The sequence below is a fragment of the Sitodiplosis mosellana genome, unplaced genomic scaffold, assembly GCF_009176505.1.
Source record: "Sitodiplosis mosellana isolate CC-2019 unplaced genomic scaffold, AAFC_SMos_1.0 Smas_scaffold_1, whole genome shotgun sequence".
Taxonomy (NCBI): Eukaryota; Metazoa; Arthropoda; class Insecta; order Diptera; family Cecidomyiidae; genus Sitodiplosis; species Sitodiplosis mosellana.
The window spans coordinates 14709422-14729329 of NW_022595244.1; the positions used below are offsets into that span (position 1 = coordinate 14709422).

A 19908-nucleotide genomic window follows, 5' to 3' on the forward strand; every position below is an offset into this window, starting at 1 on the left:
AGCAGCAGCAGCAGCAGCAGCAGCAGCAGCAGCAGCAGCAGCAGCAGCAGCAGCAGCAGCAGCAGTAGCAGTAGTCGTGCAGCATAGCTATTCAGTTTTACTCTACAATAGAGCAGTTCATTTATAATCAGCTCGACTCTGTATGTTAGTCATTATTGTTGTTGTTGATTCAATTCTCGGCACTTTTTTCCTACTATATTCCACTCATTTATCGAATGCACGCGTGCAAGCGATTTTCAATGCATTCCATTTTAGCGATCTGCACATCTTTGTTTATCCTAGTGATGTTGTGTGCTGTTGTTGTTGCTGCTGCTAATGTATGTCGGCTAGCTGAGCTGTTACGTTGCTTCCAACACGTCATTTTTCGACTGTACTCGTGCACCGATTGAAAAGAGCAAACACAAGCTATGCTGGTTGGTTGGTTTAGTTTGGTTTGGTTTGGTTTGGGTGGCTGGCAACTTCGATGTGTGTATACACGAATAACTGAAGAAAAAAAAAACCACAACAGCGAGTTAAATACGAATGGAACGTACAAACCAACAGAATTTCGAAAAAAAAAATCGTTCGCCAAAATAAAATGCAGCGCAATTAAACCGAAGCCCACGATGATAATCATTTCGTTGGCTGTGAGTATCATCATCGTCGTCGTTGTCGTCGTCGATGCCGTGCTGTTGCCGTCGTCATCATCGTATGTTATTATGGGTTTGGTTGCAGCTGTATGTTTTCAGTATACATTCTGATACAGATACGATTCATCAAATATATGTATGTGTACACAAATAAGCCTGAACTCAGTTAAGTTAGGTGCTGTGAGCGCATGAGTATCGGTTTTTTTCATATATATATTCTCTGTTCACTCTCTGCACACTTCTGTCTCGCTTTGGCTCTTTTACGTATTCATTTGTGCAGCCCGTATTCGAACATCAATTTTGTTGTTGTTGACGACGATGTTCGTGGCCATTGTTCATGCTCACATATGCATACGCTTAGAAATACAATCGGTCGCAGCAGCAGCAGCAGCAGCAGCAGCAGCAAGCAAGCAAGCATATATAGAAGACTTTGTTTTATACATTTTTTCCTCTTCCTTTCTTTTGCATCGAAACTGTTTGCATGAAATTCTGCAAATGCACGAAAAGTCCAATTCGAAAACGACAAATCGACTATGTGACGTTTTTTCTTTCATCTTCTCAGTTTGATTTTCTGACACACACACATACACATACAGTTGAAGTGCAATGCTTTCTCTATTGCAATGCTGCCTCTCACTCGTTGCATTTGGCGATTAAAGTGTCGAGCAAAGAGATGACGTCTGTGCAAAATGTCATGCATATTCATGATTTGATTTCGATATATTGTAGTAGAAAGAGTTCTATCTAACCGTTTTCTCTCTGGTGTCATGCAATTCCAAACGGCACAAAGAGACACGAAGAACGGCTGTTGTGTATATGCCTGTCTCTTTGTGTTTGTCGAGAGCATGTGCCGATGTGTGAGTGTGCATGCGTCGATCTTCGCGCTTCTGTTCGAATCTCTCTGTAGAAAGTTTTGTGTGCTCGCTTCGTTCACAGCATGAGATAGTACATGCAGTAACAACAACAACAGCAACAACATACTGAACAGATTATTGAAATAAAAACGAAAAAAAAGGGGAAATCATCAATATAAACTGCTTTGGCGACAGCCACAGCAGTAACAGCAACAGCAGCAGCAACTGCAACAGCAAAGTACCACAAAAGAAAATAAGAGAGAAAAAAAAATACACACAATTACACAATAAAAACAAACCTATAGAAACAATGTGTTGTACACAAGGCATTCGGAGAGTGAGAGAATATGCGCCGTCTTCGTCGCACCGCAATCGATTGAAATGCTGTTGGAAACGGTCGACTCGATGTATCGAGTCAATTGAACGATTTCGCATCATAGATTTCGGACGTGTGGTACAATAAGAGCAGCAGTCGTAGCTAGTACAACAGCTCATCAACACTCACCCGTCATTATTAGTCTCTTTATTTAACAGAAGAAAAGAAAAATTCCAACCAAATAAATAGCCGCTTTTAGTCAAATTCAAATTAAAAGCCGAAACATTTTATTTCATCTGCATTGCAATCATATCTGCGAACTCTCAAGCCAACGGCAATAGTTCAGTTAATTCTTTCTTTTTCGCAAAGCGGAAGAAAAAAAAAGACCACAGAAATAACCGTTCATCATTGTTTTAAACGTGTGTGTAAAAAAAAATCTATTTTATTTTATTTTTTTGATTTTCTTTCTCTTTTTGCATCGAATGATCCGTGTGTAGAACACTTGAACAGAAAAAAATACACATAACAGCGCCCATTGTGTCTTACATATATGACGTGTTAAAGTAAAGAAGAGAAAAGCGAAATCGCTGTCATCGTCGCTAACAACAACCACTTGAGAAATTCGCAATTCACATCAAACAACATGAAAAACGCATTTTTCATAACGCAATAAAGTCAATTGCAAAAATTAAAAACCAACACACGCAGAATCATTAGCATTTGGCGAGTCGTCGAAACCAAAACCAACCAAACACCACACATAAAATGGAAATCTAGAACAAACGAAACGAAAACAAAAATGTAAAAGTGTACAAAAATATATTCCGCATTCGAAATTCGATTTCTTCGCGAAGCGCAAAAAGTGTGCAACGTGCCGCGTTAAAAAAAAAATTTGTTTTATTATTGCTGTATATATTTTGTTTGAAATGTGTTTGTGTTAGATGATGTTACACACTGATTTAATAGTCATTTTTTTCCCTATATCACTCACACTCCCGTCGAAATTGTTGTGGTATTAATATTTCACGCACAATTATCATATCTGTTCTTTATTTGGGTTCTTCTGCTTCGGTGTTTTATTCGAATTTTGCGAGGCGCATTTCAATCGTTCATATTCATAAGAAATATGTAGACAAATCAAATATGAATTATATGGTTTAAATAGAGGAAAGAAAAACCATTCTCGGTAAAATTAGATCAAAGTGTATTCGAAACCAAAGCAAACGAGATTAATAGTCGTCAGTTTTGCATACGACCAAATTAACCGAAACACATCTACACCAGAACAGTGTGATAGAGATATACCCATTTGACATCTCTCTTTCTCGTTCTCTTTCGATCGACACGCAGAAATATTTTTGTTCACGTGCAAAAGTGCAATTCGTTGGGATTGAAGCTGAATTTTCGTCCGTTCGCCTATAAATTTTTTCTACTTTCGTCGCTTGTTTATTTGTTAATAAATTAACGATGTTGCGTTGTTCTATGCGTGTACATTGGTAGCATCGATGGAAAAAGAAAAGATACGTCTACAGCGTTTATGCAGAGCTCTCTGAGTGGCACTTAAAAATAACACTTGAAAACAACATTTTGCTAAATCAAAATTCCTCTCTGTTGTATATATGTGAGCTGAAGCAGCGAGACAAATTGAAATCAACATCACAAACTGAGAAAGAAAGAAAGAAGAAGAAAAAAGCTTCTATACCTCTCTCTATATATACATATATGACCGAAAAAAAATAGTTCAAAATAATAATATTAAGACAATCGTCGTAGAGCGGTGTTTTTCAACAATTGCCAGTACAGCCGAACAAACAGCAAAATCACAGCAGCAACGCAACACATTGACATCCTGCCGAAGCAGCCGAAAATAAATCAGCAGAATCGGTAAGTTCAATTATTCGTTTACTTTCAATCTAATAAAAAAAATGAACACATAAAAAATGTGTGTGCGTTTGGGGGGCAGCACATTGCGAGCAAGCGTGCTCGCCGAACGTTGAACACATCAAATTGAAAACACATTGAACCACTAAATTTTAACGGCCCATCGTTTTATTACGTGCGAAATTGAGTTGCTCTTCGACCATTTCGAATATTATTTTAATATGGGAAAAGTTTTTTTTTTTTTTCCTCGATGCCTTTGGTTTTTTCGGGCCGTTTCACCAGTTGTTGAGCACCGAAAAGAAAGAAGAAAAAAAACCGAATCGGTTGTTACTATTACTGCTATATATTTCGTGCATTTTTTCTGTTCCATGACGGTTTGAACAACAACAGCAGCAGCAGCAGCAACCGCGGCGCATACAACAGCAAAAGGCAGCGATTTATTTTTGTAAACACACATCGGGAATGAAACAAAAAAGCATGGCTCTATGATTATGTATGCATTTATAGTAGAGGTGTTTATAAAGACATGAAAAGAAAACCGAGAATTGTAAACGCGTTCGTACAAGAATAACAGCAGCAACGGCATCAACACCTTGTGTCGACTTGGTTATACTGAGCCAACAAGCGCTCCGACCAAAAAATTCGAAATGATTATTTTTGTTTTCTTGCTCTTTTTTTCTCGCTAAATTACATAGTAAAATCGGTCGGCAACGTCGTCGTCATCGTCGGTTTTGTGTGCGTTTTTGTTTCATTATTTTTGTTGTTGCTGTTGTTATTTTGGCTTGCATTTGCGCAATATCGTCAAATGTGTGATATTTTTTTCACTTTAGCGAATCCGTTCAGCGTACGATGACATTATTTATCGTTTTATGTTCCCTCCTTCGCCATACTACGTATCGTGAGCCCTGTGCCCGTTTCTTCTCTGGCTCTGGCCACATATCGAAAGACCGAAAAAATATTGAGAAAGAAGAAGAAGAAATGAATAAATTCCAAAGCCAACTGCATAAATGAGAGCTTCCTGCCCATGACTACGCTTCTAGATTCAATCGAATCTCATCGAAATGAATCGGCCCGAAAAATTTCTACACAAAATCGCCGGAAAATAAAACTTGCCGCACGATACAATGAAACCAAACGAGAAAATCATGCAATTTAAATAACATGCTGTGGATTTACATGAAGCACGTAACCATTTAGCATACATACAACCACATACATGCGACTCGCTCATACACACACACAAATGCTCAATGCCGTATATTTTCACACATCGATTAGGCTACAAAACAACCGTATCTATGCGGCCGAAAATTTTACCGGGCTCTATAATCATTTGATATCCGTGTGTGTATATATATATATATAAAAACGATATACCAGTACATTGATAGTCTATAGAATTGGCAACGTGTACGATCACAGGCCGCGTGCGCACTCACACACACATACACACACACACTCTCTCTCTCAATCATCAAATCGAGTGAAGAGTGAGAGATAGCGAGTGAGCGAACAAGAGAAAGATAAAACATGCTACGCATTAACAATCGCACCGATGTGAACGGCGAGGCACATACAAACACACATACACACACACACACAATGACTCACTCACATCGAAACGGGCTCGACCACGAGAACGTGTCAATGGATTTAACAACAATATATACGGCAAAAGTTACATGCAACACACAAATACCATGCCTCTGTAGTTGTGGCTGTCATATAGCGACAGGCATTGCGCGAACGCGTATCGCAGCAAAAATTGGAAGTGTAAATAAAAAAAAACCAGGCAAGAATGTATATATATATATATATAATATATATACAGAAAAAAAAACAAAACAATATAAAAATGTATGCTTATGTTGCGACGTGGAAAATTTACCCGAAAAAAGACGGGCAAAACGTACACAGTACGCGTTTAAGAAATTGCTTCGTTCGTTTTGTGGCGTTTGTATAGTTTTTTCCTATATCTTTTCTGCTTTTTTTATTATAAAAATGTGCAGCACAATTGACATGGACTTGTATTGTATACTCATTGTTGTCTGTGTGAAGCGCAAAGTGCGTTTTACAAAGCCATTTCTTGTTGTTGTTGTTGTCGTCGTCGTCGTCATCATTGAAGAAGAAGCAGAGAAAAAAAATTGTTCGGCCAAATCGCAAAATTTTTCTTTCTATTCTGCCATTATTTTGCTTTCGTAATAAATTTCTTCTCATTTATTGCCGCTTCTTCAATTCAATTCAGCGACGGCAACGGCGGCGATGAAGATTTAGGAGCGCTATCATTGGCAACTGCCAAGTAATTTTCGCAAAGCATTACTTAATTGCAAGCATTTTTCCATTAGAAAATTTAATTTTTGGCAAAAGCCGATTTCGCGCTGATTTTCAAATGCCGCTTCACTCTTTTGTATTTACACATTCAATTGAAGTCTCGTCTGCTGCTGCTGTTGGTCTTGCTCTTATTGCTTGTTGCGATGAAAGTTTTGTAATAAATTGAAACGCATTATCCAATTAAATAAGCATTTTCAGCTCATTCAAACCCGACTAACCAACCAACCAATCGACCGACCGAATAAACGAGCGAACGAACGGATAGCATTGTTCAGAATGATCGTTCATACGAAATTAAAGTAATACATTATGTCATTTACTAGGCATTTGGGTGGATTTTTCTCATTCATTTTGTCGGGTGTATAAAATGAAAGATATTTCAAGTTGATTTTTCGAAGCCATGTCAACTGTTGAGTGTCGAAAACAAATGCTGGCGCTTTCTATCCATCTGCTTCGTATTCGGCATTTGCCGCGTAATTTTCATTTCTTTTTCTCCTATGTGTGTGTGTATTATTTTCAATCGCGGCTTCCAACAACAAAAACCGAATCCAATGGAATCTCAATTTGTTGAACAAGACAGTTAGATAATCGGCTGATGGCTCGATTCTCTCTGTCTCCCTCTCTCTCTCCTATATGTATGTATCTCTGACATTAATGTCCCCCTTTAAGCAGCAAGAGTGGAACAAAGCGAAAATAAATAAAGAGAAGGCAACAAATACACCAAAAAAAGCATACAAGCAACAATAATAACAATAAAAAAAAGAGAGAGAGACAAGGCAGAAGCAACAACACACATACACACATACACCGCAGTTTAGACACTGAAATCGACAAATGATAAACAAAAATGTGAAGAGAACCAAATAATAAACAACGCGCAAACACATACGAATCCCGTTATTTTGTGCAAACCCATACATGTTCAAGACTATTTTATATCACAAAGTGGAATGACGACGACGACAAAAAAAGAATGTAGAAAAAAAAACGAACTAAAACGAAAAAGCAAAAGAAATATAAGATTTGCGCTGTGACATCATCGACCATGCCAAAGCACACTCACACATCAGTGCCGAATCAAAAAGTAAGCGAGAACAAAACAGTAACAGTAACAACGGGCGACCGTATTCGATCCATCTATCTATCCATATTTATATTGTTTGTTGATGCAAATAGAAATGAAAATAAATTGTGTAAAAATGATATGTGTACTGGAAACCGAAAGATAATGAGAATTGACAGAGCACCGAATAAAAACACATACAGACCAATATGTACGGAGCCATAGCCAAAAGGAATAGAGAAGATAATTCAATGTGTATTCTCATGATTACACATTTTTGCTGGTAATTTTGGATGTGTGCGTAACAAAGCAGCAAATAAACAAACAACGAAAATGAGACACAGAAAAAAAAATCGTTGGGCAAACGTTCACTTGATATCAAAAACATTTATACGGCGACGTGAGCGAGATAGTGTGTGCGTTTGTGTAGTTTGTCGATTTTGTCATTTGAAAAATACCAAAAGACACACCATTATTTGCTTACATAAACAAAGCAGCCAATAGTTTTCGGCACCGCTAGCGCGACACAATAGAGTACGAAGGGAGAGAAACGGTCAAATTGAAAAGGAATCGAATTGAATAAAATTGATCAAGAATAGGCGCCCAATAAAAAAAACCCAAATGGAAAGCGAGAAAGAGAGACATCGTCGATATATTGTTGATACTGTTGACAGCTCGATACGGCCTGCTCATTGAGCACAACCAATTTTTCTCTCGCCCTCGAGTATGTGCGAGTGTGTGTGCATGTTTTGAGTGCAAATAAAGTAAAGCTTAGGCTGACGAACGCACTCACGCGCTCATTCTCGTTCACTTTATTATTATTTAAGTGAATAAAATAGCAGCAGATGAAAAATAAACACACCGTATGTTGTGCGCGCTTGTTGTTTGCTTCGTTTTTTGCTTTTTTCATTCGTTGTTGTCGTCTCATTCAATTGGGTCTGCCGTTGCCGAAGTTGTTTTTTCAGTTTTTTCTATGGTTTATTAACACACATTGGCCGCATGTTCAAATACACATTAGATCCATACATATATGGTACCCAACTCAATTTATTTGCATCGAACAATTCTGCTTGACGCCTTTCCATTGGAAATCTATGCAAAGCGCGCGCTACACGGCGTTTATCGTTGTGTGCGAACGTCAACAAGCGAGAGAGAGAGAGGAAGAGTCAAGTGACAGCGCGCATTAATTTGGTAAAATGTAAAAGTAACGCCACACCATTTATTCAACGAGATAGAAAGAGAGACACCGAACAAAAGAAAGAAGAAGAAGAAAAAACGGCAAGCAATTTAGCAGCGAGATACCGCAATATTTTTTCCTTTCTAGTACGTGATCAAGCTTCGCGACTGGCTCGATGACATCGAAACATAAATATAGCTTTAAGCAGAACGCGCACACATTCGCCCAATAACGTATTGAATCGACAGCGCGGCGATGGCGGCAATCGCAGCGAGTACCGTGCTGTTCATGCTATTCGCGACTGACAGCTCCGCCGAAAAAAAACATGCATCGAAAATAGAGTAGCAGCTCGGTCGGTTGTTTTGTACGAACGCAACGCTTTCCATTATTTTATAGATTAAACATCATCGTCGCATTCGTCGAGCTATTTTTTTTCTCTCGGTGTCGAGCGATTTTTCCAAATGAATTCTGTTCATTTCACTCATTCTCGTGATCGTGACTAAGCGCTCTACAATATATAGCGATCTACACATAATAATAAATTCCTCAACCACAATCCCGTCTAATTCTATTTCTTCGCTTTTTTTTCCCTTCGTGGGATCCATTTTTGTGAAATTCAGAAGTTAGCATTCATTATTCGCTGCGCTATGAATGTCAGTTGCTCATTTTTTTCGGTAGGCTAATTTAAATTCTTGAAAATATCACTCCAATTGTTGTGTTATGGTTCATTCTTCAAATACACAAAATGAAACTACTTCAAATCACCATTTTACCGGAATCCACAAGTCCCGCATGAAGTGTGAGTCAGTCGATACAGCTCATTCTCGTTTGAATACTAAATGAATTCTCAAGAAAATATTATTTATGGAAAAATGTATCCGCTTTTCATCGAAATGCGGCGACAGGAGCTCAGAATCGCTTTTCTCTATGCTCTAATACACTTTCCATACCGAAAAAAATGAACGAACGAACAAACAAAAACACAGTCATCGATGAAAAATCACGGTAAACCCACAACAAAAACAAGAGACAAGAACAAGAATATATGACATATCATCTGAAAAACATGCTTCGATTTTATAATGATAAAAAATGATACAAAAAATACAACCTCTATGCTTCAAACCTCTTATACTACTACGATTACTATTATGAATGTGACGTGTGTGTGTTTGTGTATTTTGACCGCACATTCCATGCGATGTTTCGGGTTATTTTTTTTCTTTTCTTCATATTTTATGAGGTAATTTTTTTTTTGGGTTGATGATTTTTTCAATTTGATTCTTTCGCTTGACCTATTACAAGAGAAACGCAAACAAATCGAGAATGACGAAAAATGAAAACAGTGAACTGGGAGCGACTTTGTTGCTAATCGATGTCTTCCAATATTGTGGAGCATGTGACTGGCTCATTATTATTATTATTTTTCCGTCGGTTTCGTCTCCATTGTTTTCGTCCGTTTCGTTTTCCGTTCAAGTGGTACACAGATTTATGCATGAATACATAAAAATGATATCAACCATCGGCCATATGCAATCACCTTTGAAAACCTCTAAATAAATCAAGTATCGTTGTTGTTGTTTTTTCAGCTCCCGAAAAAAAAACTCTTTCTTACTATGCATTGAACATGTTGTTTTTCTTTCTTTCTCTCGTTTTCGCGTTGAATCGATTTCGTTTTTTGAGAGAAGAGACGAGAATAGAGAGAGAGAAAAAACGGAGAAAAAAATTAGCCACCAAACAGAATGTGTACGTGAGCACCAGTGTCATTCAGTCTATTTCGCTCACTCGTTCAATTAACGTAATTCATTTGGATCGTTTGCCATCGTGCTCCCTCCACGTCTGCCCCGTCCAGATATGTATATACATACATATATGTGATTTTTAATATGCGCACCGTGCACCATCCCGCTCGCTCGTTCTCTCTCGCTCTCTCTCTCTGGCTCTCACTCACTCGATTAGCTTTTGTTCGATTCATGCATGTTCGACACGAAAAATTCATACACAACAATAAATTGAACGCGCTGTATAATATCAAATATCGCATTTCTGTCGCTCCGTCTCTTTCTTACTGCTCGTTCGCCGTTTTTTGTAACACATTGTGTTTAATCGGTATGCCTTTTTGAATGCGTTTTCTTCTCGTTCGCATTTCGGTTGTTTGCGTTTGGTTCGCCTTTTTTTCTTCTCATTTTGTTTTCTATATCGTCGTTTACTACTTGTAGGCTTGCCTCTTTCTTCATCATTTTTTTTTTCTTTTTACTCGTTGTTGTTTTTATTATCGATGACTTCGCTGTGTGTATGTATGTATTGCATCTCTCCTTCTCTATCTATCGCCGTTTCTTTCTCTCTCGCTTCTCGTAAATTATACTCCACATCTCTCAAATCCATTGTCGAGTCAAAGCCAAAGATTTAGTTCGTTAGTTGCTTCGATTCACGGTGTACGTGTTCCGCAAGAGTAAACTTTTATCCCGTTGTATGTATCATATACAATCAATTTTCACGAGCAAACAGTGAACTCTGTTTTTATACCTGTTTTCATTTCAATTTTTCATCTTTTTTCGGTTTTTTTGCTTTGACAAATCGAAAGCAGAGAGAGAGAGAGAAAAAAACAACAACAACACGTCCAATTGTGCTATTATATTTGTGTAAGAACCCCGAGCAATAACAATGCGATCGAATCAAAATTAATGAATCCTGTGCATCAAGTGTTTCTCAGCCTTAAACACCCATACATTTTTTTTTCCAAGTGTTTCAATAGCAATTTGTCCATTGTGTAAATTATCGAATATCATTTTTCTTTTTTCGGGTTGCATTTTTGTGATGCGAGAACATTAGTCAAACGGTTTTTCCACTGCTATTCGCTTTCAATTTTTCTTCTTTTTTGGATTAAAAACCCGAATTTGTTGTTTTTCATTCCTATCTTTAAATTCCGGCTACGAAGTGCCTTCTAGCTCAAGGAATATATACAGGTCGTGTGAAATGTGTATGTGGTATTAGTGACATAAGCGATAGCAAATACATTCCGTGTGTTGTCAAGTGTTTTTGTGAGTGTGTGTGTTTGTCTTTGAATGTGTCATCGATTTTTTTCCCGTTGAACGCGTCATCGTCAGTCGAAGAGTGAAGGTAAACTGATTCGATTTCTTAGCTGTTTTTGCCATTAATTTTTTTTGCCGCTTCGCCTTCCGCCACTGCTGCCGCTGCTAATGATTAATCACATTAAATGTCGCAACAAAAATGTAAACATTTTAACCGTATCAGAACCAAGTTTAATTAATGTCGGAATCACTTTTCAGTGAAAACATTTTTAATTCACCAGTCGTCAAAATGATTAATGATGTGATTCCTTTGTTATTGCATGCACATCTTCACAACAAAAGCAACCCCTTTCCGCTTACAAATCCATTTCGACAACACGAGGAAAAGAACACACAAAGCAAAAAAAAAACGAAGTAATTTGATATCAAGAATAAAGAGAAAAAAAAACCGCCAAGTATTTTAATTTCTATGAGTCAAAGTGAACTGATTGTGTTGCTAATAGTATATAGTGACGATATTCACATGAATTCATGCGTTCTCCAAACAAACAAGCGACTTTTGTGTCGCTCAATACATTCATGTGTTTGCACATGTGCTTGCTTGTTAGCTTGGCAATGATAATAATAAGAAGAAGACGAAGAAAAAAAAAGCCAACATTGTGGCTTGGGCTGAATTACAATTTGCAAATATAAGTATTTTTCTATGTCGACGTTTACGCGGACTGAATCGATTGAATGGTGTAAAATTGTGTGTTCATACCTCTGTATGTAGAGTATGGGAGTTTGTGTGCGCCGAAGAACGAGAGAGACGCGTTCGGTTCATAAATATGCTTTTGTGTACTGTCCTATGTCGTTGAAAATGCTTTAGAAAGCAACGCCACAATTACAGCCCAGCATAAAGAAAATTGTACAATTTTGTTGAGAAATGGCTCGGTTTTTTCTTTCTTCGTCGTCTTCTTCTTCTCGCTTGCTTTCTTTCCTTCTTTCACCCATTTCAAATATGTGTACACATTGTTTGGAGTTAGCTGTTTTCGTTTGAATCGGTAGTTTTGCAATTTCATTGCTTGGCCGTTGAAATTCGTTTGCATTTATCAAATGAATGGCAAGAATGCCATTTCGTTTGATTGATTTCAGCCCTTAAATCACGTATTTCGTGGCCATTGATTTTGCACTTGCTCTTGCTCCTTTCGAACTGGCAAGCAATCGAGCAAAGCAACCCAGTGCTCGTAAAACGTTTCCATTTATGATCCATTACAGTCTTTGCCGTATCACAACGAAGACCACTCCAATGGAATGAAATCAGCAGAAAAAACGAACGAACGGAAAACAACAAACATTGACGGAACAATGTGACTTGAGTGTTTCTTCGACACAATCACACGCAAACATTTTAGTTTGACGTGCTAGACACTAGATCCAATATAATTTAAAACTACATTAACGGTCGATGTGAGTGATTCAATGCAAATTTTCGGGTGATTGCAAACGAAAAAAAAAATCAAAATAATTTGACATTGAAATGGATTATTACTTCGCCACCTGAATACCGAATTACTAAAACGGACACCAATTTTTTGTGCTTCGTCCAATGTCATTTGAATCGCAGACACACATTCATTTCGTTCGAATCATTGTTTGACTGGAGTATCGGTGCGAAGCGACAACAATTAATACATAAACAAAGTCACACACACAACAACAAAAAATACTGTACATATTAGGTAACAATTGGTGACTTAATCACACAATAGCTTCAGATATGTACGGATTTGGCCGGAGATGTGAGTGTCGAATGCATGGTATGACACACCTCGATTGCGTTTCTTTGTGTATGTGTATGTGTGACAGATTGGTCAACAGCATTCACAACTTTGTAAAACAGACATTAATAAAATCATTGAAATATTGTGAAATTGCGAAAATTTATGGCGAATGTCAAGCGATCACCATACAAACAACAAAACACTCCAAAGAGATTGGCAAGAGCAAGCAAGCAAACAAGAACAAAGAACGCACCAAAATCACGTTCGAAAAAGCAAACCGCAAATGAATTGAGAACATAAAGGCCCATTCGAAAAACGTACAAACAAAGAATACTTTCGAATCGTTTTGGTATCGTTACTGCATCGAGAGGGATCAAAGAAGGTTAATCTGCTGTAAAACATTCTCTCTTCTCATTGCCCATTTACAATCATCGCATTGCTTCGCCTCGCCTCACCATATCCATTTGCTCGATTCGATGGCTTTCTTCCATTTTATCGTTCGATATTATTTCCATGATCTTATTTCTAATTGAAATTGCGATTTTCATATTGCCTGCTGTTGCTGTTGCTGCTGCTGCTGCTGCTGCCGCTGCCAATGCGAACGTATGCCAAATCTAAAAAGAGATGCGAATTATGAGCGATGGATGGTTGTTGAGAATGTGGCGGAAATTATATGGTTCGCTGTGAAAATGCTTTAAAAATGAAATGAAGCCCAGATTTTCAGAGTCTAATGCATGATGCGATTCTTTTCTTTATTCTTCGTCGACGTCGTCGTCGTCGTATGTTTTCTTCTTCATCTCTCTTATTTTCGTTCTTTCTACATTTCCATCGGCACCAATTTTCAAAGAAGTTTACTGAACTGTTCCGTGGCATTTAAGCCAAATGTTCACAATATTACAATAAAAACCCATCTAACAACCAGCCATGGGAGGAGGACCGGCACAGACACAAAGCAAACGACAACGAGTGAACATATGATGTGAGGCGAGAACGAGCGAGAGGGAAAGAGAGCGAGGAGAATTGTTGAACAGTACATTTGATATTGTCATAGTTTTCACCACATCATTAGATTTTGTTCGCAACAGAATATCATATTCCAATTTACGGAATGGCAAAAGTGCCAGAAGTATTTTTCGTCGATGTGTGTGCTCTCTCTCTCTCTTTATTAACTCGGTTCGGCTCCGAACGGCACGGAACGTCTCAGATCAGCTCGATTCTGTTGTGCTATGCTGTGTTTTATCCTTTTTTTTTTACTTCATACTCCATCATATTTTTTTTCTCTTCTGTTCATTGTACGCTTTTGCTTTGCTTATGGATTAGATGCGGCGTTGCTTAATTTCTATGTCGTGATGTGCTTTCTACCATTTAATTCGACTATTTTTCTCAAGTCAGTAGATTTACTATTTGATTATCGTCGATACGATGGAAAAAACAACAAAACACTCGACCGACCGACCGAGACAATGGAATGTGTCTGTGTATTTTCAGTGTTGCGTTTTTTTTTTCTGTTTCTCTTGCTCTTTCTCGCTCTCTCGATCTTTAATTTGAAAAGTTGTGAGAGAAAAAGAAAACACACACAGAGAGTGAAGAATGGCATACAATGAATTTGGTGTATGATACAATTTTTCGAGAACAGCATGACTTTGAGTTTGGGCGAATGGTTTGGTTGAGCTCACCAACATATTATTTTCCATTCTTCTTTTCTTACTCCACGTCGCAAACAATATTAGCCAGAGCAGCAACGGCAGCAGCAGCACCAACGAGTGTCGAGGCCCCATAAGAATAAACGCTGTTTATCACAATCGCTGTTTACTCGTTCATATTTTTCAACGTTCAATGAGAGAGAGAGAGAGAGAGAGAGAGAGAGAGAGAGTCTTGATCTTTGCGTTCACATTACAGCGATGAAGATGGATCATTTCATAAAATCTCCGCTATTAAGTATGATTGTTGTCTGGCATTTTTCCTAACATTCAATATATGTCATAGTCATGTATTCAAAATGTTTCCATCGTGCGTTTACATTTCGGCTACAATCGGCAGTCACTTCAGGCCTTCATCTGCGACTATCGATCGAATCTATCTGTTGTGCTTCTTTCTAGACAATTAAATCCGAAGCACAATCTCCACCATACACACTTATTCATTCCGATCAATTTGGTTTTCAAGTTGTGGCAAGCTGTCCAAGAAAAAAGAAACAATAAATGCACTAGAAAAAATGGGACGATTATCCACCGCATCGATTTTGAAAACCATCGCCGAGCGTAACAAACATTCCGTAACTTTTGGAATCAGTGTGTATCACTTCACAAGTGAGTAATTGAGACGCAATTTCCAGCGTTGAAACTTCGTCTTTTTATTCCCTCTCTTCCCATCTCTCTCTGGTTCGTTTTTTTCGGTTTTGTTTCATGACACTCAATTAATAGTTCTTCCCTTTCTGCGTTAATCGTTTCAAAATCTTCACATTAATGAGCATCGAGCCGCCAGACACCCAATAAATTTCATGTGAATTCTTTTAGAAATTCTCTCTCGTTGGTCGCGTTGCCGATTATCACCAGTGCGTACATTGTACACATCGTACATATGTCTACCGGAAACATAATGTTACTTAAAATCTATCGACGAGCGCACACGCACACACATTCTGACAGCAGCGAAATTCAACGAAATTCGAATTAAACGAACGAACGAACGAAAAAAAACAACAACGACGAACAGAACACACAGAGATGAAGAGGCTCGCCGAACAAAAAGCAAATTATCCGAAGTGAATGTATTTGTGCTACATGAAACGATTCCAAGCAAATGATTCGTACTTTTTTTTATATTCATTTTCGTTGGCCGACGTGTTATGTTAAACTTACCATGTATTTTTTCTGTGTTCCATTTGTTCTCTCTTATTGTTCAAGAATCAGCCATCCATTACGGTCTGAATTTTTGATTTTGTCGAATTCTCTGGTTGGCGAGCGAACGAGCGACCGAGCAAGCAAGCGAACGACCGAATCAAAAGTTTGTGGCAATTTGTATGTGATTCTTTTGTTTTGCATCCGCATGTTCTATATGTGTAAAAAAGCGGCCAACATTCAAATGAAGTGTCAGTCATCGCTCTTCGCGTTAAACTCAGTCTCGTTCGCTCATGTAATTTGCAATGGCTATGCTGAACGCCAAAATTACAATTTACATTCGGAATAATGAAGCAACAGCAACAAAAGCAGCAGCAGCGACGGCAGCAGCGGCAGCAACGGTCTCTCGCCATTCGACCAACTTATTGAATAATTAGAAACTGAACAGCATTTTCATTTTGTGCCCGTGTAGCAACTGAAATGAAACAGCTCGAAATTGTACACAACTATCAAATCATCGCCATCGTCACGTCGATGTTTGACATTTTATTATTCGGCTTTCCCGAGGCAGTATGCGCCCCGTGCGCTCTGCAAATGGATATTGAGCAAAACGTAGCATAAAATGTCGATGAAAACGTCAAGCATATCAATTAATAGCAATGCGATGGCAAAAAGGAACAAAGCGGTTCAGTTCAGTTCAAAACCTTCGTCTATTTTAGGTCATTCTATAATTGCAGATCTCAAGTTTAGATTAAAAAGAGTCAATTTAATGAGAATGAGATACAGTTAAAATTGTTGCTATCAAATTACTTCGTATTTATGTTCGTTGTCGTCGTCGTCGTCGTCGTCGTCGTCGATTCTGCTCTCGCTCTCTGTACCAACAATATGTGAATTGGATGGCATCGAAATGGCATGAAAAAGCCACTTGAATTCACACACAGATATACATACCGCCATTTACCCGCTCACTCAACGACAAACATCATCTTTCATTCGGTGTGCGCGCATTTATGTTTGTGTTAATTGATAATTAATTCATTTCATTATCAGACGAAGTGCAGAAACAAAAGAAGTGTACACTCCGTACACTTGGCAGCCATGAGCAAGCACTTCATTCGATATCCGATGCAATGACTGTGTGCAAAAGTCAACTGTTCTTTGTTGCCTGTGTCGTCTCGTTGTGCAGTTTCTGGGCTCTATCTCTATCGCGGCAGCCTACTAGGCACAAATGTCGACGACACCAACAGCAGCAACAGCAACAATAGCAGCAACAGCAGCAAGAAATCAGCTAAATGTAAAATTAGCATAAGACAATAGAATATTGCGCATAAAAATGCAAATGTGTACAAATGCACTGCACAGTGCACACACGTAGTATCCGTAGTGTGTGGCTCAATGGCTCAATGTTTTTCAAAGCATATCGTTTGAATGTTCAAAACTGAAAAAAAAAAATTGTTACTCTCCACTGCGTCAACCCAATTCGTTCGTTTTCACCGAGCGAGAGATGGGAAACAGTGAGAGATAGATAGAGAGAAGCCGACCGAATATGTATGGGCAACAACAAATTTATCATGCGTGTTCACATGCGTAACGAAATTCTGCAACATTGTAATAAATGCTATGGAAAGTTTTCTGATTTTCGCATCTCCGGCTTCTGTGCCGGTGTGGTGGCACTCTGATTTTTGCATGCATCGTCCATCGAAAATTACAATAATCATTGGATGTATGTGTGTGTGTGCTTGGTTTCCATCTAGATGTAGAACATCTGGAGACTCTTTAACAACTCTCTCTCTCACTCTCTGCCAACCGAAAATATCAATTTTTCGGATAAACCAAAATTCTCTGGCAAAATTCTGCTGCATTTGACTGATGATATACACGCATTCGTACACCGACCGCACCTTGCAAACTTAATGGATTATTCAGCAACTGTGTTACAAGTTGTAGTTGTTCTGAACAAATCCTAGTCTAGTTGAAACATACTTTGTTACGGATGACAAGCGTTTCGGCAATTTCGCTTGTCAGCATATTTTCCTGTTGTGCTGTGTCAATGAGATGCATTAATCTAAGGCCATTCTCAAACTGAAATATGGATGAAAATGATGAAATTTCCGAAAAGAAACAAAAAAAACCCGGCCAGTGTGAATCAGTGGTTGGCATTGGGATGTGAAACATGAAAAATGCTGGAGGCCTCTCTGCTTGCAATTGATTCGATGCGAGAACGATAAAATACTGATTTGAATCGATGCGAAGCGAACCGAATGAAGATCAAATTTTATGGCCGAAACCGGCTAATTCTCGCTATTTTCGAATTGGTATCAGAGCATTGCGTAGGCATATGATTTGCAAATGGAAAGTTCCAACATGTTTTCGACAAAACCGCAAAATTATTAGTCGAGCATATTGTAGGTATATGTGGCCCGTTAGCATTATAGGGAAAAAAAAACTACTATGTGTGCTTAGTGAAAGAGATCTACTATTCTATTCTCTATATCGCTGTCGGTGTTCAAACGGACAATATGGTGAAGTAGCCGCGTGACGTGGAGCCGGTAACTCAATAGACAACACTAAACGTTTGCGCTTTAGCTCTATCGCTCTTTCTCCTTCTGCCTCTCTCGCTCTCGCTTCACATTCGCGCCGCAACGCCAGTGGGAAAAGAGAATGTGTGTTTGTCGATTTTACACATTGGTGTTCTATGTCGTTTCTGAATCGATTGTTCTTATGTGACTCTCTCATTCTCTATCTCTCTCACTCTTTCTCTCTCCCTCTCTCTCTTTCTACGTATGCGAATAAAAGTCGCTCGTCGACTAGGCTCACAATATATCATAGTTAATTATTCGTTTTACCAAGCCACTGTTCTATGTTCGATTACATTAAATAAAATCGCGTTGTTGCCTGTTGGTTCCATAGTATCACGTCATCATAGCGCGTCGTTGTGAGTAAGAAAATCGCTTAGTGTATGGTGGAGACCGCACGCTCAAACCAAAGCGAGACCAACAAAATAAGCGGTATTTATGTGGCAAATGTCAACTTCGTCATCTATCATGGTAATTATATGTGTGTGCCACATTAGTTTTTTTCGACAACACGTTCGATCATGTTCTGTATTTGCATTTGCGACCAAAAAACTCAAACTTACACAGTTACACTCACATCACGCGTTTGTTTAACCAGCAAATGAGCAAACGAATTTAGAATATGAATCTAGAATAAACGTTTGAGTAAATTAATACAACTTAATGGGGCACACTTTTTTTCTCTCCATATCATTGCTTCTCTCACTTGTTTGTGTGTTATGAAATTTGCAGCACATGAAAACTCGGAGCTGGAAAAGAGAGAGAGAGAAAATCAACAACGATATTTGCTAAAAGTAGCACTAAACGCTAACGACCGTAAAATTTATTCGCCGATTACAAACACACAAACACAATGGCGAACAAGTAATAAAGCTTAATAAACACATGTGTTGAATGAGTGTGTGCGGCGAGAATAAGAACAAACGTAGAATATGAATTAAAAATAGCATCCGAGTAAGTGAAATCAATTTCAATGTGCGTATGAATACAGAACGCAAGAGTGATCGTTGTTGTGCATTGAAAGATCATGATAACTGTGTTTGTCTTCATCACACCATGTTTAGTTCCATCCGTAAACCAGTTTTCCGAAAACAAAAAAATACTGAACGCACAATCGTTTATCGTGAAAATGGCCACAGTTTTATGGCTTTTATTGACGCTTTATTCATTTTCAGGCCGGAACATTCGTTTCGTTCGATCGGTGGCGTTCAGTTTCTTGTTTTTATTTTTTGTTGTGATCTGACAAATGTATGATCGAAATACAAATCGGTCAAGCCGAAATTCGACCGCAATCGCACTCATACGATAATAGACGCGTGTGATGCAGAAGAATGGAAGACAATCGAAAAAAAGTGGGTTGTATAAAATAATTCTAGAAAAGACATCGATTGCATAAGTTATTATCATCATAACTTAAGACAAATGTCAGATTGAGTCGAGTTTTTA

The 19908-nt window shown here is 38.3% G+C and overlaps 1 protein-coding gene across 3 annotated transcripts in view; it reads left to right on the forward strand.

Annotated features, from left to right (window-relative positions):
• Positions 1 to 19908, forward strand: part of LOC129565528 (uncharacterized protein DDB_G0284459) — a 51298-nt gene that overhangs the window by 3835 nt on the left and 27555 nt on the right. For all 3 annotated transcript variants that reach the window (XM_055440526.1, XM_055440509.1, XM_055440518.1), the window contains exon 2: positions 3573 to 3683. The gene's annotated coding sequence lies outside the window, so the exon portion shown is untranslated. The remainder of the gene's footprint in view (positions 1 to 3572; positions 3684 to 19908) is intronic.